The sequence below is a fragment of the Triticum aestivum genome, chromosome 4A (genome assembly GCF_018294505.1).
Source record: "Triticum aestivum cultivar Chinese Spring chromosome 4A, IWGSC CS RefSeq v2.1, whole genome shotgun sequence".
NCBI lineage: Eukaryota > Viridiplantae > Streptophyta > Magnoliopsida > Poales > Poaceae > Triticum > Triticum aestivum.
In genome coordinates this window covers 451,736,316-451,751,930 of record NC_057803.1, presented here as the reverse complement: position 1 = coordinate 451,751,930, position 15,615 = coordinate 451,736,316, and positions in this window count along the sequence as shown.

Sequence of the window (15,615 nt, the reverse complement as noted above, 5' to 3'; positions counted from 1 at the left end):
TCCGGTACAAAGATTGAACACAAGAGATGAACTAGGGTTTGAGAGGCGATGGTGTTGTTGAAGATGTTCATGGAGATTGCCCTACCCAAGATGGGAGAGTTGTTGGCGATGATGATGACAATGATTTCCGCCTCCGGGAGGGAAGTTCCCCCAGCGGAATCGCTCCGCCAGAGGGCAAAAGTGCTCCTGCCGAAGTTCTGCCTCAAGACGGTGGCGCTTCGTCCCGAAAGTCCCCACCTTATTCTTCTAGGTCAAAATGACTTATATACCAGAAGATGGGCACCGGAGGTGGGCTGGGCTGAGCACAACCCACCAAGGCGCACTTGGGGGGCCTAGCGCACCCTGGTGTCTTGTGCTCACCAGGTGGCCCCCCTCTGGTAGTTATTTGCTCCAGTATTTTTCATATATTCTATAAAAATTCCTCGTGAAGTTTCAACTTATTAGGAGTTATGCAGAATAGGTAGCCTGATGTAGGTTTTTTAGGTCCAGATTTCCAACTGCCGGAATTCTCCCTCTTTGTGTGAACCTTGCATATTATGAGAGGAAAGGCATTAGAATTACTCCAAAAATCATTATTATGCATAAAAACATTATAAATAAGAGTAGGTAAACATGATGCAAAATGGACGTATCAACTCCCCCAAGCTTAGAGCTCGCTTGTCCTCAAGCGAAAACTGAAATCCAGAAACATGTCCACATGCTTAGAGAGAGAGGTGTTGATAAAAACAAAATACATACATAGAAGCATCATGTAAATTATTATAACAGCAACAAACTTTAACATAAAACTTCTATCATAGAACTTTTGTCATAGACTTCTCATGAATAAGTAACAATTCATCACAACATCGAAGTATAAAGCATAAACTCTATTGGAAACCAACACACTATGTTCTCAGTCAACTTGCAACTACAGTTCATCATCTTTTCAGGAAGGGTCACGTATCGGAGCCTTTAGGAAAGTCCACATACTCAACCATCATATAGTCTTCTGTGATTGCTAACACTCACTGCATACACATGAGCAAAACGTTTCAACTGGACACATAGAAAGATAGGGGCTTATAGCTTCGCCTCCCAACGTATCCACCTCAAGGGTGATGTCAACAATAATAACTCATGCTACCCACATCCAACTGGATATATGTGCCTAGATCTTTTCTCACCACATGTGCCCATATCTGATACTCAATTTTCTTTTGGTGATGAAGAAGGAGGTGGTGGTGATGAAGTCGTAGCAATATTGTCCTTCATGATCAAGAGATTCTCCAATCTACGGATGACGCTCCGGAGGGCGATGATGTGCTCTTGCAACAGAATATTTTCACGGGTGAGATATTTATTTTGCACACGAACCGTTTCGATGATCCGAAAGGCTTCGATCTCGGTGGGGGTGAGATGATCATAGCAAGGTTTAAACATATCTTCTTCTTCTTCCTCGGCAAGCCAGGCCTGCTCAACCATCGGCGCTTGATCTCCAGTAGCCTCCTTGCTCTTGTCCCCTTTGACGGCTTCTACGTGCTCTTCTCTCTTCAGCTCGGTCTTCATCAACCAAGCATCCTCTTCCATGTTGTTGGACGAAGAAGAAGACATGATGCCTGGCTCAACAGATCTGACCGAAAATAGTAAGAAACGAAAACAGAAGATTTCTCTATGATGCGATGGTCAATACGTTTGGGGGTATATAAAGATTTTTTATCTTGGGAAACAAGCAAACGGAAGAAAAACGGAGTCCGAAAGGTACCCGAAGTGGGCACAACCCACCTGGATGCGCCCTGGTGTCTTGTGCCCAGCAAGGTCACCTTCCTGGTAGTTTCTTATTTTCCTAATTTATATTCCAAAACTGATAAAAAATATTTTTGCAGATTTTTCGGAGTCTGTTTACTTACCGTATCACGTACCTCCTCTTTTTCACGATTGTGGAGTGTTTCAGAAGGTTTCTTTTATGTGTTCTTCCGGTGTCATAGTTTGGATAATATTGCTTTCAACACTAATGGGCGTACGTGAGATATAATGTTTTATTTGTTGCCCATTAACAATCTTCGGGTTAGTACCTTCGGCATTATTTATTTTGATAGCTCCAGATCGATAAACCTCCTCGATAACATAGGGTCCTTCCCATTTGGAGAGGAGTTTTCCTGCAAAGAATCTGAAACGAGAGTAGTACAAAAGAACATATTCTCCAACCTTGAACTCGCGCTTTTGGATTATTTTATCATGCCATCTTTTAACTTTTTCTTTAAATAACTTGGCATTTTCATAAGCTTGGGTTCTCCATTCATCTAATGAGCTAATATCAAATAACCTCTTCTCACCAGCAAGTTTGAAATCATAGTTGAGTTCTTTAATTGCCCAATAAGCTTTATGTTCTGACTCAAGAGGCAAATGACAAGCTTTTCCATAAATCATTTTATAAGGAGACATACCCATAGGATTTTTCATATGTTGTTCTGTAAGCCCAAAGTGCATCATCTAATTTCTTAAACCAATTCTTTCGGCACCTATTGACAGTCTTTTGTAAAATTAATTTTATTTCTCCATTTCTAAGTTCAACTTGACCACTAGACTGAGGATGATAGGGTGATGCAATTTGTCGGTGTACTAGAGTAGGGGTACCCTAGTATCCCGAACTTGTGCACGGGCAGTCGCAGCATCCCGCGGCAAGGCTTGCTGGGTGACCGCCAAGGTCCTCCGTGGTTCCTTTGGAGCCATTCAAGGACAAAGTATCCAAGCCAAGGAGACAAGACCCCGGCAAGAGGAGCTTGCCGGGAAGGCCAACCAAGGCAAGGACAAGTATCCAAGCCAAGGAGACAAGACCCCGGCAAGAGGAGCTTGCCGGGAAGGCCAACCCAAGGCATCTCAAGGAACTTGCCGCGACGCGCCACGCGTCCCGGCAAGGCCCGGTGAGCGACAAGCTCCCGGACGCGACAAGACAACGACCGTGGCAAGGCGCTTGCCGCGGCAAGCCACCACCCTGTGCCCGCGCTCCAGCACATCCACCAACGTGTCGCTCTGGGACCCTTCCAGGCGTACGTGGCGGGAGGCTGTGCAGCCAGCGGTGCGCGGTGGCAAGCGGCGCTGACAAGATTGCCATCGTGGCGAGCGGTGGCGTCCCTGACGGTCCCTTTTGCACTATTTAGGCGACGCAGACGGGCATTTAATGCCCTTGTCCCCTGCCGTCAGGGTTAGGTATGATACACTGTAGCAGGTAGTTGTACCAACCGCAACACCTTTCCATTTTTACCCTTGTCTACGTTGCCACCTGTCGGTGACCCCTTGAGCATATAAAAGGAGGCCCATGCGCAACGTAGAGGGGAGGGAAGAGAACTCTCACGCTCGGTCTCGTTAGCTGCTGGGGTGTACTGTAGCACTCCGCGCTCCCGAGCAAGAACTCAATACAAACCACAAAGCAGGAGTAGGGTTTTACGCATCCGTGCGGCCCGAACCTGGGTAAACTGCTCGTGTGCTTCGCCTCGATCCGCTCTTCGTGCGACCCTCGCCCCCGCCGAACCGAAAGGGACTCGGTCCGCCGGTCCCATAGGTGCTCGTGGATTAGTCCCCCGACATCTTTGGCGCGCCAGGTAGGGGGCGTCGAGGTTGTGTGAACCAGATCCGGCGTTCACACGAGCTAGATCTTCATCATCTTCATCGACATGCCGCCGAAGAAGAAGGCTTCGGAGGCGGCTGCTCCGTCCGCGCCGAACCCACCACCGCCGGAGCAAACGGCTGATGGGGCAGACGCCGGCGGAAGAACGGGCGTCGACGAGGGAGCTCACGGTGCTGCCAGGTCCAAGGACAAGGCTGCGCTGCCCATCGGCGGCGTAGCCGGCTCCCACAACGACCGGGCGCACTCCAAGACCTCGGCGTCCGTACATGCACCGCGCCCATCTCAGGAGGCGCGGGACCGGCAGCGTCATGGTACTCACGGTACCATGCGTTTGCTGGACCAAGATCGAGCTGGTGGATCTCGGAGTGCTCAAGACCAGCATGCACGCCAACATGCTGGCACGAGCGAGGCACGGTCGCCTGGACGGGATACTGCTCCTTCTAACATAGTTAGAAGTCCGAGCATATCCCGCTCCTCGCACCGTTCGCCACCGCCACCCGCCACTCCAGCAGAAGCTTTGGCGCGAGCTCAACTGCTCCTGGACTACCCTCCAACGGCAGACAAGATCGACGACTGGAGGGCCACCATTCAGAGTCTCATCGGCTTCGCCAACGGCGACACTCAACGGCAGCCGAGCACGTCGCAGCCGCGGCAAGTCAGCCAGGCACGAGCCGGTGGCGACAAGACCGGTGGGGGTGCAACCACTGTGCACTCTCCGCCCCGAAGGCCAAGATCGCCGACTCGCCGGATCCACCTCGACAGCGACTCCACCGCGTCATCAGATCCACGAGCTCGTCGCGATCAGCGCCAAGTTCTTCACGAACGACAGCAAGAAGACGCTCGTACTCGCATCGAGCGCCGAAGAGAAGCGCGACGTCAATCGGACCAGCGCGCTGGGCCCTCTGTCGACATGCATGCGCCAGGGGAACCAGGCGACTTGCCGTACGCGGTAGGTTGCCCTGCGTTTACTCGTGAGCTGCGGCAAGTCCAGTGGCCCAGCACGAAGAATTTCAAGCCAGACGTACCAGAGAAGTACGACGGCAAGTCGCATCCGTCGGAGTTCCTCAGCATCTACACCATCGCGGTGCAGGCTGCCGGGGGGCGGGACGACAAGATCCTTGCCAACTACTTCCCGCTGGTGCTCAAGCCCAACGTCAGGTCCTGGCTCATGCACTTGCCGGACAACTCCATATCCTCCTGGGCAGACCTATGCCATCAGTTTGTCGGCGCCTTTACAGGCGGCCACAAACCCCATGGCCAAGAGAGTGACCTTCATCTGCTCGCCCAGAAGGAAGGAGAGCCCCTGCGCAAGTACATTCAGAGATTCAGCCGTGTACAGCACAACATCCCAGATGTCCACCCTGCCGCGGTCATCAGCGCGTTCCATCAGAACGTGCGTAACCGCAGGATGCGGGAGGAGATGGCGATGTGCAAGATCAGAGACGTCAGTGAGCTGTATGCCCTGGCCGACAAGTGTGCACGTGCTGAGGAAGGGAGGAAACTCCCCGGAGAGAATACAGGAGCAGGAGGATCTGACAGCGAGGATGCTGCCCCGGCAAAGAAAAACCGGCGGCGGAACAACAGGAAGAAGAAAGGCAAAGATGTGCTAGTCATTGAGCAGTCCGGCAACGAAGGTGGCGCCAAGAAAGCCAAAGCTGGTAGCTCCGGCAAGGAGATTGCCGCATGCACCAACTGCCAGACTGTGGCGGTCGCCGACAAGCAGGACGGCACCGACAAGCAGTACTGCAAGATCCACCGCACCAAGGGCCATGACCTCCAGAGCTGCAAGAAGGTCGAGCAGCTTGTCCAGCAGCAAAAGGCTGAATACGAGCGACGCGACAAGGAGAGGGCCCAAGGAGGCGCTGGAGAATCCGGCAAGAAGCGCGCCGGCCGGGGAGGACGCCGCGGCAAGGCCAAGCAGCGGCAAGGAGACAGACCTCCCCGCGGCCGCGACAAGGATGAAGATGACGACGACGACGAAGACATGGATGATGTCGAGACCAGTGAGCAGGAGTTCCAGAAAGCCACAGAGGTCTTGTGCGTTGACGGCGGTGCTTCTCTGCATACTTCGCACCGCCAACTCAAGCAGTGGGTGCGGGAAGTCAATGCGGCGGAACCACCTGTCGAGTCACGCAAGCCTCTGAAATGGTCCAGCACGCCTATCATCTTTGATATTGAGGACCACCCTGATCGCACAACTGCGGTCGGGTGCTTGCCGATGTTGGTTTCACCAACTATCCGCAACCTCAAGGTCACTAAGATGCTAGTTGACGGCGGGGCCGGCTTGAACCTGATCTCCTCCGCTGTACTCCAGAAACTCCAGATCCCTGACAGCGAGCTTGAAGAGACCGGCACATTCCAAGGAATCAACCCGGGAAGGAGCAAGCCGAAGGGGAAGGTCACGTTGCCAGTAACATTTGGCAGCGAGGTGAACTTCAGGACTGAGAGGGTCACTTTTGACGTTGCCGATTTTCCATTGCCTTACAATGGGATACTCGGCCGTCCAGCACTCGCCAAGTTCATGGCAGCCTCTCACTACGCATACAACATGCTGAAGATGCCAGGCCCGATAAGCGTCATCTCTGTCCCTGGCGACAAGAAGGATGCTCTTATCTGCGCCGACAAGATCTACCGGGAAGCGGCAGCCGCAACAGATCGCAAGTCACCTGCCGTTGAAGCTCCCGGGGGGAAGAAGAAGACCAAGTCCGGCAAGAGTTCTGATGCCCACTCCGGCAAGCGCACCTCTTCGGAGTGCTGCGCTGCCGTCGAGGACGCACCATCGAGCTCCACCGGCAAGTGTAAGAAGACAATGGCAGCTCCGCCAGAGACCAAGAAGGTGTCCGCCAAGGAGGACGGCACTGGTGGTACCTTCACCATCGGTGCCACTCTCGACCCTAAATAGGAAAGCGCGCTCATTGCTTTCCTGCGGGCGAACGTCGACGTGTTTGCGTGGCAACCGTCTGACATCCCCGGTGTTCCCAGGAAAGTAATTGAGCACCATCTTGCCGTTTGTCCTCATGCGCGGCCCGTCAAGCAGAAGGTCAGGAAGCAAGCAGTGGAGCGCCAAGAATTCATCGCAGAAGAGATCAAGAAGTTGGAAGCAGCAGGCCTTGTCAGAGGAGTGCTCCATCCTACGTGGTTGGCCAATCCTGTAGTCGTGCGCAAGGCGAACGGGAAATGGAGACTTTGTATCGACTTTACCGATGTTAACAAAGCTTGTCCCAAAGACCCATTTCCTTTGCCGCGCATTGACCAGATTGTTGACTCCACGGCCGGATGTGACTTGCTTTCATTTCTTGACGCATACTCAGGATACCATCAGATCTTCATGGCAGAAGAGGATGAGGAGAAGACCGCATTCATCACTCCATGTGGCACGTACTGTTTCATACGGATGCCTTTCGGTTTAAAAAATGCTGGTTCAACATTTGCAAGAGTAGTCCATGTCGCTCTTGAGCCACAAATACACAGAAATGTGGAAGCCTACATGGATGACATAGTGGTCAAGAGCAAGGACAAGGCAACTCTGATTCAAGATTTAGACGAGACCTTTGCAAATCTGCGCAAGATCAGCCTCAAGCTCAACCCCGAGAAGTGTGTGTTTGGAGTCCCCTCCGGCAAGCTTCTCGGGTTCTTCGTGTCTCAGCGGGGAATCGAAGCCAATCCCGACAAGATCAAGGCCATTGAGCAGATTGAAGCACCAAAGCGCGTCAAGGATGTACAAAGACTTGCCGGTTGCGTGGCTGCTCTCAGCAGGTTTATCTCTAGGTCTGCTGAGCGCGCCCTGCCGTTTTTCAAAATATTGAAAAAGGCAGGTCCAATGAAATGGACTCCGGAAGCGGAGGCTGCGCTGCAAGACTTGAAGAGATACCTGTCCTCCGCTCCAACACTTGTCGCACCTAAGCCACAAGAGAAGTTGCTGCTGTATATAGCGGCAACCAATCAAGTGGTTAGTGCTGCGTTAGTAGCAGAGAGGGAGGCAGATGACGAGCCAGCAACCACGGCAGGCGCATCCAGCGACAAGCAGGGGGCTTCCCCGACAAGCTCTGGTCCCGACAAGGATGGATCTGCGCAGACGCGCGAGGAGATACAGAAGAGAATGGTACAGCGCCCAGTTTACTTTGTCAGTTCCCTTCTGCAGGGGGCTAGGTCAAGGTACTCTGGCGTGCAGAAATTGCTTTTCGGCCTTCTCATGGCCTCGAGAAAGCTGCGCCATTACTTCCAAGCACATGAGATCACAGTTGTCACTCGTTTTCCGCTGAAGAGGATACTACAGAATCCAGAAGCGACAGGCAGGATTGTTGAGTGGGCACTGGAACTGTCAAGCTTTGGCCTCAAGTTTGAGAGTACTTCAACTATCCAAAGCAGAGCATTGGCAGAATTCATAGCAGAATGGACGCCAACACCAGATGAAGAAATTCCAGAAACGAGCATCCCCGTCGAGGAAGCAAGCAAAGAGTGGCTGATGTACTTTGATGGTGCCTTTTCGCTGCAAGGCGCCGGCGCTGGCGTGCTGCTTGTCGCACCCACCGGAGAGCACCTCAAGTACGTAGTCCAGATGCACTTTCCCAAGGAGCAAGCAACAAACAATACTGCAGAGTATGAAGGCTTGCTTGCCGGTCTCAGGATCGCGGCAGACCTTGGGATCAAGAAGCTCATTGTCAGGGGTGACTCGCAGCTTGTCGTCCGCCAAGTGAACAAGAGCTATCAGAGTCCGTTGATGGAAGCCTACGTCGACGAAGTGAGAAAGCTAGAAGAGCACTTTGACGGCCTACAGATGGAGCATGTTCCAAGAGCTCAGAACGCCATTGCCGATGGCCTATCAAAGTGCGCCGCACTTAAGTTACCTGTGGAACCAGGGATCTTTGTGCTCAAGCTGACTCAACCGTCTGTAACGCCATCAACTGGACAGAGCAAGAAGAGGAAGTTGATTTCTGGTGACTATTTTCCGGCAGAGCTTCCCGAAGCCGCCGCCAAGAAGGTCCCCAAGATCAACGCCAAGAGCGCTGAGGAGCAGTCTGCTCCGGCAAGCCCTAGGGTTTGTTCCGTTGAAGCAGAAGCTCCCGACAAGTTTTGCTCCGGCAAGCTTGCCGGGGAACGTCAAGCTCCGGCAGAGCCGCAGGTTCTCGCCGTAGAAGCGGATGTTCCCGCAGCAGCAGATTTGCCTTTGGCCAAGAAGGTCCCCAAGATCAACGCCAAGAGCGCTGAGGAGCAGTCTGCTCCGGCAAGCCCTAGGGTTTGTTCCGTTGAAGCAGAAGCTCCCGACAAGTTTTGCTCCGGCAAGCTTGCCGGGGAACGTCAAGCTCCGGCAGAGCCGCAGATTCTCGCCGTAGAAGCGGATGTTCCCGCAGCAGTAGATTTGCCGTTAGTCCTTGTTGACGAGCCACAAGCTCCAGCATGGGCGCAGCAGATTGTCCGTTTCCTTCAGACAGGAGAACTTCCCGAAGAGCAAGAAGAAGCGGAAAGAGTAGCCCGGCAGTCAAGTATGTACCAGTTTGTCGACAACACACTGTACAGAAGAAGACTCAACGGTGTGAAATTGAAGTGTATTCACCGGGAAGACGGACAAAAGCTGTTGGCAGAGATACATGGAGGCATATGTGGTCACCACATTGGCGCAAGAGCACTTGCCGGCAAAGCATTCCAGCAAGGTTTCTTTTGGCCGACAGCCCTCCAGGATGCAACTGCACAAGTAACCAAGTGTGAAGCGTGCCAGTTCCATTCCAAGCAGATACACCAACCAGCTCAAGCTCTCCAGACGATCCCTTTATCCTGGCCATTTTCGGTCTGGGGGCTCGACATCCTCGGCCCCTTTCCCCGAGCAGTCGGGGGCTTTGAGTACTTGTACGTTGCAATCGACAAGTTCACAAAGTGGCCGGAAGTGGAAGCAGTGAGGAAGGTGACAGCACAGTCAGCAGTCAAGTTCTTCAGGTCGATTGTTTGCCGCTTCGGGATCCCTAACAGGATAATCACCGACAACGGTACGCAATTCACGAGCCGCACCTTCATGCAGTACGTCCAAGATCTTGGCGCCAAGGTCTGCTTCGCTTCTGTTGCTCACCCGAGAAGCAACGGTCAAGCGGAGAGGGCAAATGCTGAAGTGCTGCGTGGGCTCAAGACCAGAACTTTCGACAGGCTGCACAAGTGCGGAAGAAACTGGATCGAGGAGCTGCCGGTGGTTCTTTGGTCGATCAGGACGACGCCAAATCGAGCCACTGGCCAGACACCTTTCGCTCTAGTCTATGGAGCAGAGGCAGTTCTCCCCACGGAACTCGTATACGGGTCACCTCGAGTGCTCGCTTATGATGAGCTTGAGCAAGAGCAGCTGCGACAAGATGACGCGCTACTCCTTGAGGAAGACCGTCTTCAGGCTGCTGTACGAGCTGCTCGCTACCAGCAAGCTTTGCGCCGCTACCATAGCCGCAAAGTTAACGCCAGAAGTCTCGAGGAAGGCGACCTTGTTCTTCGGCGTGTTCAGTCCGCCAAGAATTCCAACAAGTTGACGCCGAAGTGGGAAGGCCCTTACCGGGTGAAACGAGTCACTAGGCCTGGCGCTGTCCGCCTTGAGACCGAAGATAGCATTCCGGTGAGCAATTCCTGGAACATTGAGCATCTTCGTAAGTTTTACCCGTAAGGCGCGGTTGCCGGAACCTGTTCCGGCAACCACCTTTTGTACAAGTCTTGCCGCTGTTGCATGTAATCCTTTGTACAAAGCCGGGCGCAGACCCCGTGCATAAGTAAAGCTCATATGCTCCGCACATCTTGTCAATTTCATGCTTTCTATTTTTTGCATATGTGATCTGACACTTTGTGCAGCACCTACTCCCCGGTAAGCAATAACGAGCCGTAAGGCTCCATATCTTTATTTTCTCTTCTTTCTTTTTTCTCAAGGAAAGGAAGGTTCCCTCGCCCACAAGTTTGCCGGGGGGGGGGAAGGAGAAGATAATGGTATGGACCAGGCGTCGTTCAAGAAAGTTTCGCCTTACCAGGAAGCAAACAACAGAAAAGCTAAGTTGCCAAAGTTTGAGCAATCAGATTTTTAAAATTTTTAAGTTATCTCCCTTGAACGACCGCACTTTGTATGGAACACCTGTGCGTGGAGGAACCAACTCGTAGCTAGTTGCGCCCTTACTTTGTTCCGAGTCCGCTCAACAACTTAAGTGAGCTGCGACTAGTTGCGACAAGGTTTCTTGTCGGTAGCAGCACCGCCAGCAGGCTGCTGACGTCCCGCACTCAGCGCTCGCGGCTAAGGTGCCTGCACCGACAAGTTCCCTAAAAGCGTAGGGCAAAAACATACAAAGGGAGGAATCAAGTAAAGGGAATAACACTACAATCATTACCCGGAATAGAGTTATATTACAAGGTAGCTTGTCGCGGCTCTAACAGATTGTTCTCATAACATGACCAGCAACGACAAGAAAAGAAGAAAACGGGCGGCCTAGTCTACGCGATCGCCCTCAATCCTCTTGATCCCGCTCAGCTTGTCCACAATGGGTGCGACAAGGGTCTTGAGCGCCTCCAGATCAGCATCCGGCGGCAGGGTCTTGAGGGCATTGGTGAGGTTGAGGCCCTGGTTGCGGAAGGCCAGCTTCACCAACACCTTTTGAAGAGCTCCCGTGCAGATCTTGCGCAACTCGTCGGCCAGCTGCTTTGGGATCTTCTCCCGGAGCCGCCGGAGGGCCGTCGCCACGCCTTTGAAGAACAAGGTGAGCTTGGCGCTGGGTTGGAGGTTCTCATCAGAGGGATACCCGAGATCCTCCACCCCCAGCTGCGCCAGCTCCCTGTCAATATCTGCAGCAGCACTCACGAGACTCTCCGTCCAGTGCTCCACATTCTCCCTAAAAGCATTCTGGGCGGCGGCAGCACTCGCCAGCAGCGCCTTGTCGGCCTTGATCTCCTCCTTCAAGGCCACCTCCTGCTCCCTGGCGCCGTCCAGCGTCTTGGTCAAAGTGGTCAGCTTCAACTCAAGATCTGCGTAGGAGTCCTTGGCGGCGTTAAGCTCTTTGCCCTTCTCGGCGAGACGAACCTGCAGCTCTGAGTTGCTGTGGGCATCCTTCTCCCACTCACGCTTGAGCGCGGCAAGCTCTTCACCACTCGCCTTGAGATCGGCCTCCAGCTGCGCCACCTTCGTCTCCAGCTCCTTCTTGGCGGCCTCGGCAACTGCGGCAGCATCCTCTGCTTGCTTAAGGGCTTCGCCGAATTTTTGCTCACACGCGGCAAGCTCCTCCTCGTGGCTGTCGAGGCCAACTTTCCGCTGCACCAGCTCGCCCTCCTGCGCAGACAGCTTCTCAGTGGCAAGCCGTTGTTGCTCTTCAACTTCGGCCTTCTCGAGGAAGAAGGCCTTCTGCTCTTCGGTGAGTTGCTCCCGCTCCTCCGCCAGGGACCGGAGAGCTTCCTGGTTGAGACCCCGGAGCTCCTCCGCGCGCTTCTCGATGTCCGCTCCCGCCTTCGCGACAAGCGCCTCGCGGGATTCCAGCTTGGCTTGCCGCGCGTGGTAGAGCGACAACAGCTTCCGCAGCAGCCGCTCCTCCTCAGGCTCGCCGCTGCTGCTGCTCGGCGCGTCAACCAGCGTCAGCCCAGCGGAGGCGAGCACCTCTCCGTCGAAGCTCTCTCCCTCGACCGGCGCCCTGGAGCTTGACGCCCAAGGGAGGTTGATGAAGACACCATCGCTGGCCTTCAAGTAGACGCCTGGCTGGGGCTCTTCGGAGCCTGGCGCTGCGGCAGCGGCGGACGGGTCGGCGGTCGATGTAGCGCCTGGCGCTCCTGCGGCCTCAGGGCTGTCAGTGCGATCGCCAGACCCCCCGCCTGTTTCTGCGGCGGCAGCTTTGGCGGCCTCTGCGCCGGCGGGATCGTCAGCACCGGCTGCTTCTTCGGTGGCAGCGGCGTCGGCGGCGGCAACCTCGGTCTCAATCGGCTCCGCAGCAGATGGGTCTGACGGCCGGAAAAGTGAGAAAAGTCAAGCAAATACCCAGAAGAAGATCAAAAGAAGAAGAACCCAAGGGAAGTTTTGAAGCGAGAGGAGTACCTGTACCGGGTTCTGCAGTCGTGGTCTCCGCCGCCGGAGGGCCGCTGGTGCTGTCCCTTGCCGGAGACTTCTTCCTTGCCGGAGAACTTTCCCTTGCCGGAGGACTCTCCCTTGGCACTTCAGGGGCGGCCTCCGGGACCTCCTGGTGGGGCTGCTCTGCTCCTACACAAGCCAACAGTCAGATGTTAGCAAAGAAAGAGCATCCATGTGCGCCTAACAGCGGAAAGTGAACCATATACTTACGCTGGGGGCTGCTCCGGAGAACAGTTGCCGGGTCCGGCAAGGTTGTCTCGGACGCACCCCCTGCTGTCGCGGTGGGTTCGTCCTCGATGACAATCACCGGGACCTTGGCTCTCTTCGCTGCTCTCTGGGCCAGAGTCCTGAAAAGGAATAAGTTCAGAGTAAAGCAAATGAGATACAAGACAAAACAGCAAGAATTGAAGAACTGCAAGTACAACAAGAGAATCTTACTCTTCTTATTCCTCGTCGGAGTTGGACGCGGAGAAGTCGAAGTCCGGCTCACGTCCGGCGCGAGGAGGCGGAGGAGTAGTTTCCCTTGGCCGCTTGGCGGGAACAGTGGCGGTGGTCTGAGACGACCCCACTCCGGCTGCCGCCGCGGTGTGAGAAGCGGCAGGAGCAGAAGCGGTGGTCCGGGTGGACCCCGCTCCAGTTGCCGCAGCAGCGTGAGATGCTCCCGCGGCAACAGTGCTTGCCGCGGTGGAGCGTGTCGCGCGGCGCGGCGGCTGTTCACTCGCCTGCCGCTCCGCTACGTCCCCGGCCTTGCGAAGACGCCTTCTTGGTGGGGATGGAGGTTCTGCTTGCGGCAAGTTGCCTGAAGATGAGGAGGAAGAGGAGCTGATCTCCAGCGAGCCGCTCGTATCCTCGGCGGGCTCGCTCGACCCGACGTCATGCCCGGCAAGCTCTTTCTCACCGACGCGCTCCTCTCGCTCGGCACGGCTTGCCGCCTCTGCTGCATCTGCCTCCTCCACGGTGAATCCAAATTCGCCCGCGGCCGCGGCTGCCGCCGCCTCTTCCAGCCTAGTGGCGATGCGTGTCATCTCCGCATCGGTGGTGTCGCGGGTGAGGCTATCCTTTTCGTCGGAGTGGACTGGCACTTCTACCAAGCCGTCAAAGAACTCCCGCATGACATTGTCTGCGGGCTCTTGCCAAGTTGGGACAATTCCATGCGAATCGCATAGCGGCATCATTGCACGGATGCGGTCGAGCGCGGAGTTGTTGCACAGCGGAACGACACCCTGCGGCAACCTGAACACTTCGGGATGTTGAGGGTCGTACTTGAACAGCTCCTGGAGCATCGCGTTAAGCTCCAGAACAGTGAAGTTGAAGTTGAGACCCGGACGCAGCCTCATGATATTCGCCGCATTCTTGAATTCCCAGGCGGGTCTCCCCCGTTCCTGCAGAGGGGCGATGCGGCGACGAAGAAAATCTGCGCCAACAGCGCCTACAGTGAGCCCGGCAAGCCTGAGGCGTAGGATCCGGGTGACGGCAATCTTCAGCCTATCGCCTTCCGGGGCCACGTCACTCCAATTGCTGCCGCGTGCTACTGGGGCTTGGCGCCGGGCGGTAAACGGCTGCGGGTTCTCCTCGACAATCCAGCACCAGTCTGCTCTCCATTCCTCCCACTTGCCGCGGAACTCTCCCTCCAGATAAGTGTCCTTCTTGCCGTCCCTCGAGATCCAGGCGATTCCGCCGGATAAAGGCTCTCCTCTCTCTACTCGGGGCATAAAGAAGTGGCGAAAAAGGGCTACATTGGGATGGACTCTGACAAAGTTTTCGAATAGATGTGCGAAAACTGCCATGGTCAGAACAACATTGGGGGTGAAATCAAGGAGGTGGAACCCGTAGGTGTTCATAATATCGCAGAAGAACTCAGAGAAAGGCGGGCAGAGCCCGCAGTAGAAGAACAAGGCGAAGAATGGATATCCATTTGGAGCCATTTTCCAAGCGGCGGCTGGAAGTACCTTCGTGCGCGGATGCGCTCGCGTCTCCGTCGACCAGAAGAGGTAGTAATTCTCCCTCAGCTCCCTCGTGGCGAGCTTGGGGGGGAAGATTGCCCGCTCCTTTCGCAGTGCCACAAGCCGCTGCGCCTCGGTCGACTTCACAACCTTCCCTTTGTCGGCTCTCGGAGCCATGGCAGAAGTGGTGGAGGAGGTCGATGGCGTTGGTGGTGCTGGTGGCGATGGGGGGCGGGGCGCTGCTCTCTTTCAGCTTTGGGAAGACGAGGGAGCGGCGGAGATTTCTGAGATTGGAGTAGCAATCGGCGAATGGCGAACTACCCCTGTTTCCCCTGCTTATAAAGGGGGAGGGGGCGGATGTTCTGCCTTTCCGAATAAAGAAATCACCCACGATCTCTCCCACGACGCCGCATTCAACGCGTGCCGTTCAGGGAGGGCGCGGTGGATACGGAGAGAGATACGGCGTAACCCAGGCCGCGCATGCCCGTGCCCTGTTTTGGGCCTGGCCCAACAGCGCTCGGCATCGTGTATGGCCCAGGCCCGGGGGCTCCTGTCGGTGTACTAGAGTAGGGGTACCCTAGTATCCCGAACTTGTGCACGGGCAGTCGCAGCATCCCGCGGCAAGGCTTGCCGGGTGACCGCCAAGGTCCTCCGTGGTTCCTTTGGAGCCATTCAAGGACAAAGCATCCAAGCCAAGGAGACAAGACCCCGGCAAGAGGAGCTTGCCGGGAAGGCCAACCAAGGCGCAAGGACAAAGTATCCAAGCTAAGGAGACAAGACCCCGGCAAGAGAAGCTTGCCGGGAAGGCCACCCAAGGCATCTCAAGGAACTTGCCGCGACGCGCCACGCGTCCCGGCAAGGCCCGGTGAGCGACAAGCTCCCGGACGCGACAAGACAACGACCGCGGCAAGGCGCTTGCCACGGCAAGGCGCTTGCCGCGGCAAGCCACCACTCTGTGCCCGCGCTCCAGCACATCCACCAACGTGTCGCTCTGGGACCCTTCCAGG